Raw genomic sequence first — 16,473 nt, 5'->3', positions numbered from 1 at the left:
TGTGGTAGAACATGGATGATGGATGGATGCATGGTTTCAAGGGTCACTTTAGAATAAACGGTAGTCAAGGAGTTATCACACCACAAGGTACTTTTGACTAGGCCTTAATCCATGGGTCAAAGGACACTAGCATGACACATCCTAGGGTGTTTTACAAGTATTTTAACAAGCAAAGTCTTAAGAATAAAAAGCATCTACTAGGGCCTATATACACTTGTCAAGTTTCCCAAGTAGACGGTTTCACAAAATTTTCTAACATGCAACTACATGCAATGTTGAAACTAACATATATACATCCTAATGCAAATGATTTTACCAACTAATATGCCATATAAACTAAATGCAAGTCCTAAATTCACATTGTTATACTGCATCAATCATAATAAAGCCACATAGTCATTAACATAAAGCGGAAAAAGGAGATTGGAAAGATCATACCATGCGGTTTTCAATATCCTCATGTCTCGGATGTGGCGTAGTCAATCAATGTGAACAAGGATAGAACAAACACAATATATACAATAATATATACATGACTACACTACAAAGGAAATGAACTTGTTTTTGGTTTTTCAATTTTTCAAATTTTTATGGTTTTTCAAAATTTTTTAATTTTTTTGTGTTTTTGAATAAAAGTTAAGTTAGAATTCCCCATCCCCACACTAATATGGGCATTGTTCTCAATGGCCAAAATGATGGGAAAATATGCAAACATGATGCATGATTTCTACACTAAATGCAAGCTATACTAATCTACATTACATGATGCATGGGTTTTTGTTTATGACGGAGAGCGTAATTTAGATTACCTCACGTTGCGTATGCATGTACTTCCCCAAACCGAGATAGACATTATTTCTAATGTCCTAAAGTTGGGGTAGTTCATGCACACAAGATGCAATGCATGAAACTAAATTATCATTTTGGATTTTCAAAAGTGGGAACAATGAAATAAGAACACCTCAATGGGGCCGAGGTGTTAGTCCTCTATGTTTCTAGGACTCTCCAACCATGATCAAGATAAATAAATAAAAACAAAGAAAGAAGTAGTCAAACCTCAAGAGGGTAGCAGCCTCCAAAGCTTGCTAGTCTTCCACCATATCATCATTGTCATCATCTTCCTCAATAGAAGTGAACTCATCACCACTTCCCTCTTCACTTCCTTGCTCACTACCTTCATCATCCTCTTTTTCCTCTTCATTAGCCTCTTCATCAATTCTATCATCAACAACCTCATCACCGACAACCTCATCGTCACCCGGAATCTCACCTCTAGATGCACTTGGAAAGAAGACTTCCCTATCCGCCCAACTAGGCAAAGGACATGAAGGATCAAGTAGTCCTTGCCTAGCTAAATTAAGGAGGGGTGGATATTGGGCTAAGTATGCATCTTCCCGATCCTTAAAAGCTTGTTTGTGCATCTCTTGCATAAGTAGAGTCATGTAGTCATTGCTTGCCTTAACACCTTCGGGTTTGAACTCTTGATACTTGAATGGATAGGGTGGTGTGACAATGGAGGAGGAGGGCATTTCAATTTCACCCCTTTGTTGACGGATGATGTATTCGGCTTCTTTTGAGAGGGGAAGAAGGTAGTTGGTCAGATGGACACTCAAACGGCATATCTTGGAAGGCAAAGTGAAAGATCTAGCCTCATTGGTAGTCACCCATATTTGGTGTCAAGAGGGTTATGGGTGACCCACTTGTACTTGTTAATCATGGCATCCCTTTTTCGCCACATACTCTCTATCCTTGTTCAAATTCGGATCAAAGTACATAGCCAAAAGAGAAACTAGACCTCCATTTACAATAAAAGTGGTGCCTTGCTTGCCACAATCAACATTGAGCCATCTTTCCACCAAAAGCCTTAAAGAATTGTAAGGCTTGGTGAATTCCCTTCCAATATTTAAGGCCGACTCAAGTAGAACACAATCGAGCTTAGTAAAGTGGTTAGTGTCTTTTCTTGTAATGATAGTATTCCCGATGACCTTGTGCCACACTCTAATTCCCGGATGGTGGACTAATAGAGCTTGACTAGAATGATAGTTCTCAAATTTCCTTTCGGAAATCGCCTCCCAAAGAGGAGCGGGGTCATACTTTTCGGGATTCTTGTAATAACTAGGTGAATCACTAAGACCCAATGCTTTACCCAATTCATCAAAGGTGATGCGCCTACTCACATTGGCAAGGCGGAACTCGATGTTTTCTCTAGTCTCTACCTTACTAACTTTCAAAGAACTCAAGAATTCTAAGGTAAGGGAGGGGTATGTCAATTCTCTTGTAGCAAACAATTTTCCCAACCCCATGGCTTAAAAGAAGGCTTTTGTTTATTCAAGGACACCCAATTTGTTCAAGGCATCTTCACATATGAATTTGGTGGATAGAAAGGATTTTCTAGCATACTTGGCAAATGTATCCCTATGGGAGTTAGAAATGAAAATTACCTCCGGATAGTTTGATAATTGAGCAATTTCCGGAGTTGTTGATGTTGTTGCTTCCAAGGGAGGTTGTTGTTGTTGAACTTTCAAGTTTGAACTAGCTACCACCATACCCAATGAGGCTTTCTTTGCTTGAAGACATTTTTGTCTTGTTGAAAGTGCCTTTGCCTTAGGTGCCTTTGTTGATCCTTTTGTCCTTGCCATTGATGATTATACCAAGAGAAGAGTGAAAATCTTCAATTTCCAAGTATACCCAAATCGATTTTAAGATGAAAGGCTTTGCCTTTATAACTTCAAAAATCGACTAAAAGGTTGAAGATTTTGGTGCTTGGTTTGATTTCTGTTGGAAGTTGAGTGATTAATTGTTGTTAAAAGAAAGTTTGGATTAGATTTTGTTGAATTTGGTTGAGGAAATCTTGTTTTGGTGATGGAGAGGATGAGGGTTTGAGTTTTGGGGTTTATGGGTAGTGTTTTGAATGAATGAACGAAGAAATGAATGTGGGATGGGGTATTTAAAATACTCGAAAATTTCAAAAACTGCAGGGGAAGACGGGCGTCTTTTCTTCGGGACGCTCGGATTCTGCCTTTTTTGGTTCAGGATTCGCGCCTAAAGACGGGCGTCTTTCAGCAAAGACGCTCGGATTTATCGACTGCAGGACGGGCGTCTTCTATTGAAGACGGGCGGATTCTTAGACAGTGAGCTTTCTTGTTTTTCACAGCCAAAAAGACGGGCGTCTTTCCTTCCAAGACGGGCGGATATCTGAAGACGAGCGTCTTCTCTACCAGGACGCTCAGATTCTTCGACATACCCAAAATTTCAAATTCTCAGTTAAAAATGGACGGGCGGATTCGGGCAAAGACGGGCGGCTTTCCTAAAGACGAGCGGATTCCCATGAAGACGCTCGGATTCTCCCTGTTTTACCCGGATTCAGTTCCATCTGTGCACTTGCATATCCCTTGTCATTTTTCATTCTTAATATCCCGTGTTCTTCATTGTAGGGGCAATACTAAGGCATGAATAGCCTAGGCAATTGCTATCCCCACACTAAGCTAAAGCACTACACATCTACTAAATCATTAGTCCCTCCCTCACTTCTCTCAAAAATGATAATTATCTTGATCAAAGCATAAAGATCCAAAAATGACAAAAATGCAATATAAGAATTAAAATGCGAGTTAGGGAGTTAGAAATATTTACAAATGGTGGTTTAGGGAGGACTCCACCAAACTCTCATCCTTAGTGAGATGTCATGGGGGCATGTCCAAGGTGTTGTTGATGTTGCTCAACACCTTGAAAAAGTAGTCAAAAGCTTGTTCATTATCATGATAAAGATCTTCAATAGACCTTTGCCCTTGTTGTCGGTCTTGATCGATAGCATTACCAATATAGGAATTGAAAATCCCTTCAAAGTCATCGTCCCAAAGACCACAAACTTCATCTACTTGATCACTAAATATCTCTTTAGTTGATAGAGACAACTCTCCCACTTTCTTGTCTTGGCCAATGAGTCCATCCTCTTCATTGCTTGACTTTGGCGAGCTTTTCAAGCTCTCTTTGTTATAATTCACTTGTCCTTTGAATGGGGAATCATCAATTTTCTTCTTCCATTGGAATTCCGACTTCTTCCTATCATCCTTCCGGCTATAATGATCAACCATAAAACATGGTTCATGCAAACGAGGAGCTCTCATGGTCTTGTCAAGATTGAAAGTTATGCTCTCATCTCCCACTTCTAGAGTGAGCTCTCCATGCTTCACATCAATCACCGCACCCGCGGTGTGTAAGAAAGGTCTTCCTAAAATGATTGGAATGTTGGAATATTCTTCCATGTCAACAATGACAAAGTCCACCGGGATGAAAAATTTCCCAACTCTTACGGGAACATCTTCCCATATCCCTAATGGTGTCTTCGTCGATCTATCGGCCATTTGGAGGGTGATATTGGTGCATTTAAGCTCTCCCATCCCCAACCTTTTACTCACCGAGTACGGAATAACACTCACACTAGCCTCAAGATCACATAAGGCCTTGTTGATCGTGGTGTCGCCAATGGTACACGGTATTGAGAAGCTTCCCGGGTCTTTGAGTTTTGGAGGTGAACTCCCTTGAAGTATTGCACTACTCACCTTAGTGAAGGCGATAGTCTCAAGCTTCCTAATCGACTACTTCTTTGTGAGGATGTCTTTCTTGTATTTTGCATAGGCCGGCACGTGATTGATTAATTCTGTGAAAGGAATCGTGACTTACAAATTCTTCACAATTTCCATAAATTTTCCAAGTTAGTCATCAAATTTGGGCTTGGCTTGACGACTTGGAAAAGGAAGTCTAATCACAATGGGCTCCTTCTCTTTGACCTTGTCTTCATTTTTCTTTGAAATTTCTTCTTTTGATGGTTCTCCATCCTTGGAGTTTTGCACAATTTCTTCTTTATCACTAGCTTCCACAACTTCATCCTCAACTTGCTTCTTCGGTGCTTCATACCTTGAACCACTCCTCAAGTGAATGGCACTAACCGTTTCATGTCTTGGGGGATTACTTTGAGGTGGTAATTGCCCCTTTTATCTTTGTGAGCTTGTATATGCTAGTTGAGTCAATTGGGTTTCCAACATTTTGGTGTGAGCTAGGATGTTGTTGATGGTGATTTCCTTTGCTTGACTATCCTTTTGCATTTGAGTGAAAATATCTTGTTGATTCTTTTGCATTTGGAGGACCGCTTTTTGAACATCAAAACCTTGGTCATTTTGTTGATTAAATGGAGTTTGAATTTGGTAACCTTGGTTTTGGTTGTAAAAGGGTCTTTGATTTTGGTTTCTCATGGGAGGTGGGGCGTATGTTGGTTGAGGGTTTTGAACATTTTGGCTTTTGTATGAGAGATTTGGATGGAATTTGGTGTTTTCATTATAATAGTTTGAATAAGGGGTACCACTCTTGTATGCTTGGAAAGCATTCACTTGTTCATTTGTTCCCCTACATTCACTTTGGTCATGTCCCAAAGTTCCACAATTCTCACATATCCCACTTGGGATTGATAAAGATGCCGTCATGGCATTAACATGATGCTTTGGTGATTTTGAGGCTTCTTCAAGTCTAGCCATAGATTTTTCAAACTTCAAATTGATGGTATCAATGTGACCACTAAGTTGAGCACCCAATTGAGTAATGGAGTCCACTTCATGCTTTCCTCCTCTAATAGCCTTGCGAGGTCTACTATATTGTTAGTTATGGACCGCCATTTCCTCAATTTTGTTCCAAGTTTGATTGTCATCAACTTCGGTGAACATTCCATTTGATCCCATGTTGAGAATGTTCCTTGAATCTTCATAAAGATCGTTCCAAAATTGTTGTACCAAGAACCACTCGCTAAGTCCATGGTGAGGACATGAGCGACAAATTCCCTTGAATCGCTCGCAAGCTTCATACAAAGATTCTTCATCCCTTTGCTTAAAGCCCGTAATTTGAGCTCTTAGCATGTTAGTCTTTTCCGGTGGGTAGAACTTTTTGTAGAAAGCTAGAGCCAACTTTTTCTAAGAATCAATTCCGAGAGTAGCCTTATCAAGGCCTTTCAACCATTGTTTCGCGGTGCCAATTAGAGAAAAAGGAAATAAGACCAATCGAATTTGGTCTTGAGTTACACCGGTTTGAGAAATCGCATCACAATAGTCACAAAAAGTCTCAATATGAGAATGAGGGTCTTCACTTGGCATCCCCCCAAATTGGCTTCTTTCGACTAATTGAAAAAATGCGGATTTAGCAATAAAACTTCCAGTTAGAAGTTGTGGTGTGGGAGTACCATTGGGTAGGTTCTCCTCGGTGGGTACGGAATGTGATGAAAACTTAGGCATTGTGGGTTAATTTTGTGTTGGATTTTATGTTCGGTTCTGCTCACCTTCTCTTGCAAAAGGGTTGATGAACTCAATAGTATTTGGTAGAATATCTACAACCTCACCAATACCTCTCAAAGTTCTCCTAGCAAGTCTTCTATTGGTTGTCAAAGTCCTTTCGATTTCGTGATCAAAGGGTAACAAGTCACCTTGTGATCTACTAGACATGTAAAAAATCAAACAACTCGAAAATAATTAGAACAAACCTTGAGGAGTTTTACTTCCTCAAGGCAAAGAAAGACACAACTAATAACAATACTAGAAAATCTAAATCAAGTTAACATCGTCCCCGGCAACGGCGCCATTTTTGGTCGTGTTCCTTCGTGGAGTTTAGTTTTCAGTACTTGTCGTTAGGAGCACCTAAACCAAAACACAATTTATAACTTCACAAATAACTCTACAATTAGTAAAGAGGCAAGTCAAGGTCGGATGCCAAGGGACGGGAATTGAGATGAGATTTCTATTGCAACTAGCGGTGTCTAAGGGTGTCACAATTGGGGTTTGAAGTAGAAGATCACTAAACTAAATAACAATGAAAGTAAACAAGGAAGATGAATTAAAAGGGATGTAAACAATTGATATAAGGCACTAGGGTGTCATGGGGTCATAGGGGATTCATGGGAATTGATCATACAAACATATTATCAAGTTATAAGCAAGCAATTATTGTTTTGATGGATCGAGTTGGTTTATATCTTACAATCCAAAGAAAGTTTGGGTCCCGGACCCGAATCGATTAGATTGTACAACACCCACAAGTCGACTTAATCTTCCCTACTCAACAATATGCATGGTCTAATGAGATTCGAGTTGGTTTATGTCTTACAAGTCTCATTGAAAAGATAGGTGATGGGTAAAAAATGCAAGGATTCATAGTCTCACATTTCATCAAACATAACATGTGCATAAGTTGAGATCACAACAAGCAAGCAAATAAACTATGAAAGCATATTAATTTAAGCATGAATCATTCCCCATGTTGGTTTCCCCTAATTACCCATTAACCCTAGCTAAGGAAACTACTCACTCATTATCAAGTTGAACATGCTAGCAAGGTTGTCAATCATACCAACAAAGTAAAACATGATGAATAAATGAAAGTGATTAACAATAATTAAAAAGGGATTAAGAGAATTATACCTACTAATGATTCCAATAATAAAGCAAAGAATAAAATAAGTACTTGATGCTTGATTGGAAGGTTGTCAATCTCCCAATAGTAACCCAAATAATCTGCAATTACCCAAAATAAAAGATGAACAAGGGTGAGATTAAGGAAATAAAACTTGAATTAAAACTTAATTAAATGTTGATTACAAGATTAAAGAGAGATTTGGTTGATATTAACTACACTAAAGATTGCTAAGAAGAAAATGCTCTTCTAATTAGACTAATGGGGTATTTATAGTGGGGATTAGGTGTATGAATTAGGGTTAACTAAGGGCTTAAATGACGATTAAGTCCCTTGTTGAGTAATCGCCTATCTCTAGGGAGACTCCGGTCTCTAGAAAAAGATGTGCATCCTTTCTTGAAGCTTGTAGAAGATGAAATGGGACTGTCTGGGAATCCGGGCGTCTTTAGCACGGGACGGGCGGATTTGGCAGCTTCTGGACGGGCGTCCAGAAGCGAAAGACGGGCGTCTTTGGGAGGTTATGCCCGGGCGTTTTGTGGGGGAAGATACTCGTATTGTGGGGTGGTGGACGGACGTCTTCTAGGAAATCCGCACGGATTGTCAGGCAGTCTCGTTCCTTCTTCTTTTCTTCCTTTTTCTTCATAAAATCTTTGAGGATTTCCTCGGGGATGCAAGGATCTTTTCTCATCATTGCCCATCTACTATAGTATGTACAAAGGCCTTCTAATCTTGTCTCTCCTTGATGCTTGGTCATTGAATTCAATCAATTTAGCCTCATTTTGCCATGAAAATGCAAGGTTTGTACTCCTTTCCTACCAAGGACACAAAACCTCAAAGAATATGCAAAACAAAGAACTAAAGACAATAAATGACCCAAATATGCACTAAAAAGCATGGGAACAAGGCTAATTCGGGGACTAAATATGCTCTAATTATGGTCACATCAGCTAAGATAGGAGATGTGGTCAAACGCTCATTTAATGTTTGGAACGCTGTCGCACAACTCTCATCCCAGCGAAACCTGTTCTCTTTCCTCATCAAAGCTGTCATAGGTCTAGCAATCTTGGAGAAATCCTTCACGAACCGTCTGTAATATCCAGCTAAACCCAAGAAACTCCTGATCTCAGCCACATTCTTTGGTGCTTCCCACTTGGTCACTTCCTCAATCTTTGCCGGATCCACAGCTACCCCATTGGTCGATCCCTCTTGCGAGGTTTAGATTTCGGTACTTGTCGTTAGGAGCACCTAGACCAAAATAATATTTATAACTCCACAAACAACTCTACTATTAGTAAAGAGGCAAGTAAAGGTCGGATCCCAAGGGACGGGTATTGAAGTGAGATTTCCAATTGCAACTAGCGGTGTCTAGGGGTGTCACAATTTGGGGTTTGAATAGAAGATCACTAAACTAAATAGCAATGAAAGTAAACAAGCAAGATGATTAAAAAGGGATGTAAATAATTAATAAAAGGCACTAGAGTGTCATGGGGTCATAGGGGATTCATGGGAATTGATCATACAAATATATTCTCAAATTATAAGCAAACAATTATTGTTGTGATGGATCGAGTTGGTTTATATCTTAAAATCCTAGGAAAGTTTGGGTCCCGGAGTCGAATCGATTAGATTGTACAACACCTACAAGTCAACTTAATCTTCCCTACTCAACTATATACATGGTCTAATGAGACTCGAGTTGGTTTATGTCTTACAAGTCTCATTGAAAAGATAGGTGTGAAGGAAATGTAGATTCATATACATATTTAACATACTCATATATGTCTAATTAATTTGTCATAAAATTAAAACGGATTTTATGCATGCAAACATTAATAAAAGAGAAGAGAAATAATGTCCTTACATTGTATATTTCGGCTATTAGGGCACAAGAGAGATCTCCTTTCTCTTCTTGTTCTTGAGCTTTTCCAATGGAAGAACAAAGATCTAAGTGTAAGATCTCTCCCTATGTATTATACCCAAGGCTTTCTCTTAATCAAATTAATATTACAAGTACTAGTGTGATATTAATTTTGTAGAAAAATTGAACCAAAAATATTTGGTTTTGAGCTCTCAAAACCGGTTGAGAGAATAGGAGAGGAAGAGTGATTATTTTGTCACACTAAAATAATTTTTTGATAAGAATGAATAAATGAATATTTTCACACACTAATCCATATAGTGCATAATAGAAAAATAAGAAAAGAACCCTTGTTCTTTTCTATGTGAAACCGGGTAGGGTGAGGAGAGATGGCCAATGCATGGTCTTTGTGGTCTTACACAAAAACACTAGGTGTGCATGCCTAAATTAGAGAAGCAATGATGAATTCCACTAATCCAAATTAACACAATATGTTAATTAAGCCTCATTATTTCGGTCCATAATGTAATATGGATTTCATATTATTTTTGTCAAATGTCAATATGTCACATGTCATATGTAACATAAATTGTTTATGTATTTTTAATATATTAAAAATCAACGTATTAATTAAAATACGTCATATACAAAATTGACCTAGTAATTCATAATTACTTGTACCAAAATATTTTGCCCTTTTATAAATCGCATTTATAATAATTCATTCAAGTCCAATCGTTTCTTTAAACAATAATTTCATCCGAGTAATGATACAATTCAATTACTCGGACCGTATCTCATTTAATCACATTTCAATTTGATACGTAAATTTTACTTCCAAAATTGTCCGTCAATTTTTCAAATAATTTAATTAACTCGTAACATTATACGATTAATTAAATGATCAATTAAGAGAATTGCCCTATAGGTATGACCTAGGGGTCAATCGATCACCACCGTCACACGACAAGTAATGTCAAACTCTAGTCACCAATCATTACCGATATATGTTGACCGGTTGTGAACAATATTACTTCCCAATTGTATTCTTAAAATGAGATTTAGTAATGATATTTAAATCATGTGATCGCACTATTGTTGAGGACACATTTCCCAACAATCTCCCACTTGTCCTCGACAAGTGTGCGTCACCAATTCTCTTGTCCTATTACTATCTCCCACTCAATGCAAGGTGTCTTTCGGTCGTACTTGCAAGTGATCATATCGAGAGTGGTTTCCTCGATCTGGAGAATAACTGATTGACCGGATTTATCCACTCTGGATACCTTCCGAGCGTGGCCACGCATTTCCAGTTCATTGCTCCTCGAGTGGCCCCGAGATATTGTTATAACCCTGACAAGGGGTGGACAATTCCTATCGCACTCATTCCCTTCGACTAGCCACAACCATCATGACCCAAAATATGCCCATTTGACCCCATTTACGAAGGTCGTAGTAACACAAATCAAAGTTAATCAAACTGTGCCATCTTAGGTGAATAGTCTTTAGTCAAAAGAATCGACTCATTAGAATACTATAGCAGCTCTCGCCACGACCAGGCTATATAAATTTGCCATAACTCTATAAGCGGTCATTAGCCCGACAAAATGTTCCTAACAGATCGCCTATGTGATCGACTAGTCATCTCACATGACCGTATGGCACTTGAACTTGCCATCAATCGCCTCACACTCTAGTCACTTCGAGACGTCACCTCATATAAGTAACTATGGGCAAAACAATGTTAATCCATGTTCACTTTAACGGGGTTCAATTGTCTCTACAACCCGTTTGGATGTAACAAAGTATAAATTAAGGATAAAAGACAAATGCGATTATGAACATGAACAAAAACAACACTTTTATTTCATTTCAAAATCTAACAAAACTTTGGTACACGTTTAAGTCCCATGGACGCAACATGCCCATCATGCTTAGCCTGCGATAAAGGCTTGGTGAGCGGATCGGCTATGTTGTCATCCGTCCCAACCTTACAAATCGCAATTTCCTTTCTTTCAATGAAATCTCTTATTACATGATACTTTCTAAGTACATGTCTAGATCTATTACTAGACTTTGGCTCCTTAGCTTGGAAGATCGTCCCACTATTATCACAATAGAGAGTGATGGGATCATCGGCGGTAGGTACTACTTTTAGACCTTCCGTGAATTGCTTGATCCACATAGCTTCCTTGGCGCCTTCGATGTTGCTATGTACTCGACCTCCGTTGTTGAATCCCATGATTCTGACTTCCTTGAAGCTTCTCCGCTTTACGGCACCACCGTTGAGCATAAACACGAAACAAACTTGTGATTTCATGTCATCTCTATCTGTTTGAAAACTTGAGTCCGTGTATCCTGTAACACGCAACTCAGTGTCTCCTCCAAACACAAGGATAGAGTCCTTAGTTCTTCTCAAGTACTTAAGGATGTTCTTGACAGCAATCCAGTGACTCTCACCTGGATTTCCTTGATATCTACTCGTCATACTCAAGGCATACGAGACATCAGGACGTGTGCATATCATGGCATACATGATTGATCCAACAGCGGAAGCGTAAGGGATCAACTTCATGCGTTCAACATCATGGGGTTCGGAGGGACATTGAGTCGTGCTCAATATCGTTCCGGTTACCATAGGTACCAAACCCCTTTTGGATTTGTCCATGCTGAATCGTCGAAGAATCTTATCAACATAAGATTCTTGACTTAGTGCCAATATCCTCTTGGGTCTATCTCTATAGATCCGGATACCTAATATGCGTTGTGCCTCTCCTAAATCCTTCATTTGGAAGTGGTTACCTAACCACTTCTTAACAGAAGACAACATTGGAATATCATTTCCAATGAGTAGTATGTCATCGACATACAAGATTAGGAACACAACATTGCTCCCACTGAATTTCATGTATAAACATGGTTCCTCAACATTTCGAGTGAAACCATTTTCTTTTATAACATGATTGAATCGATGATTCCAACTTCTAGATGCTTGCTTAAGACCATAAATGGATCTCTTAAGCTTGCACACTTTGTTAGGATTTTTAGAATCAACAAAACCTTCGGGTTGTATCATGTACACCTCCTCTTCTAAATGCCCATTTAGAAAAGCGGTTTTGACATCCATTTGCCAAATTTCATAATCATGAAATGCGGCGATCGCTAACAAAATCCGTATGGATCTTAGCATGGCTACGGGGCGAAGGTCTCATCATAATGGAGACCTTGGACTTGGGTAAATCCTTTTGCTACTAGCCTAGCTTTGTAGACATCGTCATGTCCTTCTATGCCATTTTTGACCTTGAATATCCATTTGCATTGGAGGGGTCTTGCCCCTTTAGGCAAATCTACCAAGTCCCAAACTTGGTTTTCAAGCATAGAATCCATTTCGGACTTCATGGCTTCAAGCCATAAGGTGGAATTAGGACTAGAGATTGCGGCCTTGTAGGTGGCGGGCTCGTCACTTTCCATAAGCAACACATCGAGCGTTCCATCTTCTTCGATAAGTCCCACATATCGATCGGGATGGCGAATAACTCGGCCCGTCCTTCTTAGTGGAGGAGGTACAACCGCGTTAGACGACGAAGGAACATCTTCTTGCGTCTCTACCTCGGTTTGTGGCTCTTGAACTTCGTCAAGTTCAAAATTTCTCCCACTCTGTCTCTTAGAAATAAATTGACTTTCTAAGAAGACAGCCTCACAAGACACAAACACTTTGTTTTCTTGAGGTTTGTAGAAGTAGTAACCTCGAGAGGTCAAGGGATAACCTACAAAGATGCATTTTTCGGATCTTGGGGCAAGCTTATTGTCGGGTTTAGCCTTGACGTAAGCATCACATCCCCAAATTTTCATATAGGATAGATTAGGAACTCTTCCTTTCCATGTCTCAAATGGAGTCTTTTCGGTGGCCTTAGTAGGACTATTATTTAAAGATAGAATCGCAGTTTGGATTGCAAATCCCCAAAACGAGTTCGGTAACTCGGTTTGACTCATCATGGATCGAACCATATCAAGTAGGGTTCGATTCCTCCTTTCGGCAACACCATTTAGTTGTGGTGTTCCGGGTGGAGAAAGTTGTGATATAATGCCACAACCTTTCAAGTGTGAATCAAATTCAAGACTAAGGTATTCACCACCACGATCGGATCGTAGTGCCTTAATCTTTTTGTTCAATTGGTTCTCTACTTCGTTTTGGAATTCCTTGAATTTCTCAAATGCTTCACTCTTGTGTTTCATTAAATAGATATACCCATATCTACTTAAGTCATCGGTGAAGGTTATAAAGTAGTCATAATTACCACGAGCGGTGATACTCATTGGTCCGCATACATCGGTGTGTATGAGTCCTAATAGCTCACTAGCTCGTGTCCCTTTACCGCTAAAAGGATTACGAGTCATTTTGCCAAGTAGGCAATATTCGCATGTACCAAATGATTGATAATCAAATGGTGTAATCACATTAGTAGAAATTAATCTTTTGATGCGATTCTCGTTTATGTGACCTAATCGACAATGCCAAATGAACGCTTCACTTGGGTCACTTGTTTTGAGTTTCTTTGATTGTATGTTATAAATATCATTTGTTGGATTTGAGGTCTCTAAAATGTAAATGCCATTAATGGAAGTAGCTTGGCCAATAACCAAATCATTCCTAGAAATAGAGCAACGATTGTTCTTAATGACAAAACAAAAACCGTCCATGTCTAGCATGGCGATTGAAATAATGTTTTTAGAGAGCGTAGGAACATAAAAACAATTATGCAAATACAACTCAAAACCGTTTGGCAAAGCTAGAACATAAGTTCCTTTGGATTCGGCCGCTACCCGAGCTCCATTTCCAAGTCGAAGATCCACATCTCCCTTGCTAAGCTTCTCCACATCTCTTAAACCCTGTAAATGATTACAAAGGTGAGAACCACAACCGGTATCTAGTACCCATGTCGTAGTGGAAGTATAATTTATATCAATAACATAAATTTCTTTAGGAATTGTACCTTTTGGAGTAATGAGTCCTTCCCTTATATTTCGCAAATACATAGGGCAATTCCTAAGCCAATGTCCCATGCCATAGCAATAATGGCACTCATCATTAACTTGCTTGAAGTTTTTGATTTTCTTTCCTTTCTTCTTGAACCTCTTGCCCTTTGAAGCAAGAACTTGATTGCTAGAGCTCCCACTAGCTTTGGCATCCTTATCTTCCAGAGATAAAGACCCTATAGATCGTATGAGGTAGTCTTCCTGAGACGGACTCACACGAGGTCTAGTAGTAGTGGGTGGTTTAGAAGTGGTGATGAAATTAAGGTTTCCATCCGAACCTATCCCGAAATGAAGTTCTCTAGTTGTATCGAAATTATTGTTGGAGCATACGTCGTCAAGAACATGGTGATATGACTCAATGGTTATCGGTGCGGTAGCATTTGAGGGATTCATTGTAATGCACTACAAATATGGAGGAAAGGAAATATTAACATTTGTCTTTTTAAATCATACTTGCAATTATAACAAGATATGAACATTTATATAGTGACCTCTACCCAACTATAATAAATGATTCCAAGACCCAAATTCATATCAACTTAGGCACGGGGTAGCCGATGAAACCCTCATCAATATAACTCGGTGGATTAACTTTTAATCGATTCTACTTTTAGAACTCTTGGTCGATAAAATTACTCTAATATTTATCTATAGCCCAAAACACATCAACAAGGGCACGGGGTAGCCGATGAAACCCTTATCAATTACTTTTGTTGAGTTCAATCCAAATTTCGAATAAATGTGTCCATTATCCAAACCCATATCAATTTAGGCACGGGGTAGCCGATGAAACCCTCATCAATATGAATTCGGTGGATTAGACATTTATCACCCACTTCCCCTACGTAACAAGGTTTGTACCACGGGGTAGCCGAGTGCACTCCCTCGCGAAATAGGTTTTCATGGTTTCTACTATTTGGTAAGGCTATGTCTCAATTAGTTGTTTTAGCGAGAGGTCATGTCAATTTATTATCTATCACGTTTTAAGTGAACTAAAGCGGTGAACTACGATAATTCGAATTGACACGGTCGATAAACTCGATAAAATAACAATGCATGTTTAGTTATGGCGATTTAGCGATGCATGCGACATAAAATAAAATGCAAGCATAAAAGTAAATGAATCCTAGTATGGCCTTTCCTAAAATAGAAAAACTATTTAATCTATTACATATTCGGAAACCAACTCCATTGGTCCCTTGAACTTCGGTTGTGGCACACATCTCGAGGTAACACCGTCTTTATGTATCGCCATTCTTGAAGAAATCCGTCTTTTGGAACTCAGGAATGAATAAAATTACATAATAAATTACATAATTTCCTATTATACATTTGTAACTAAAATAAAATAAATCTATTAAATTACAAAACGGTGATACGAGATCACAATAAAAATTACAACCGAATCGATATTCCCATACATTTCGGGAAATACCAATTAAAAATCTAAGGCCATACTAAGTAAATTACATAATTCAAAATTACATAAATTAAAATTATGACAATCATAAAGAAAAATGCAGCATTATAATATGTATGAACATGCTCAATTTTTATGCTAAATCGCCTTTAATTAGCCAATATCGTATATTACTCGGTTTTTTTACGGATTTGCGTGATTTCAACATTTTATAATCACAAAAATACATAAACTCATATTTATGCATGAGTTAATTACCCTAACCTCTTAGGACTCAAAATATAGTCTTCACTAATTATTTTGACCATAATTAACTTTTATCTACAAAATTGTTCATAAATGGACCAAAATTACAAAAATAAGCTATTAAACTTCAAATAAATCCAAAAATTTCAAATAAATTCAAAATTTGAAATTTAAATTCATGAACATTCTGGAAAAATTCCATGACACTCATAATGTTCAAAATCTTAGGTTAAAAATTTGAAAATTTTAGGAAAAACAATGTTGCGGTTTATCGATATTTAATAAAATAATCATAAAAACATGGAAAAATTATTTTCATTAACTTTTCAATTTTAGATCTGAAAAATACAATAAAATGCAACATTAGACGTTTTTCCTAAGTCATAGAATATATTTTATTAATTTTCACTAATAATGTCACTATTTATGTCATTTTTCTTCAAAAATTCATAAATCATGCTAA

At 38.2% G+C, this 16,473-nt stretch overlaps 1 non-coding gene across 1 annotated transcript; it reads left to right on the top strand.

Moving 5' to 3' along the window:
- Positions 1-5,799: 5,799 nt before the first annotated feature.
- LOC141610207 (small nucleolar RNA R71) lies at positions 5,800-5,906 on the top strand. The gene has a single exon (XR_012528100.1). It is a non-coding gene; the product is annotated as a small nucleolar RNA R71 (small nucleolar RNA).
- Positions 5,907-16,473: the final 10,567 nt, after the last annotated feature.

This window comes from Silene latifolia, chromosome 10 (assembly GCF_048544455.1).
Source record: "Silene latifolia isolate original U9 population chromosome 10, ASM4854445v1, whole genome shotgun sequence".
Taxonomy (NCBI): domain Eukaryota; kingdom Viridiplantae; phylum Streptophyta; class Magnoliopsida; order Caryophyllales; family Caryophyllaceae; genus Silene; species Silene latifolia.
Note: the sequence above shows the minus strand (reverse complement) of the source record. Positions and strands in the feature narration are given on the sequence as shown.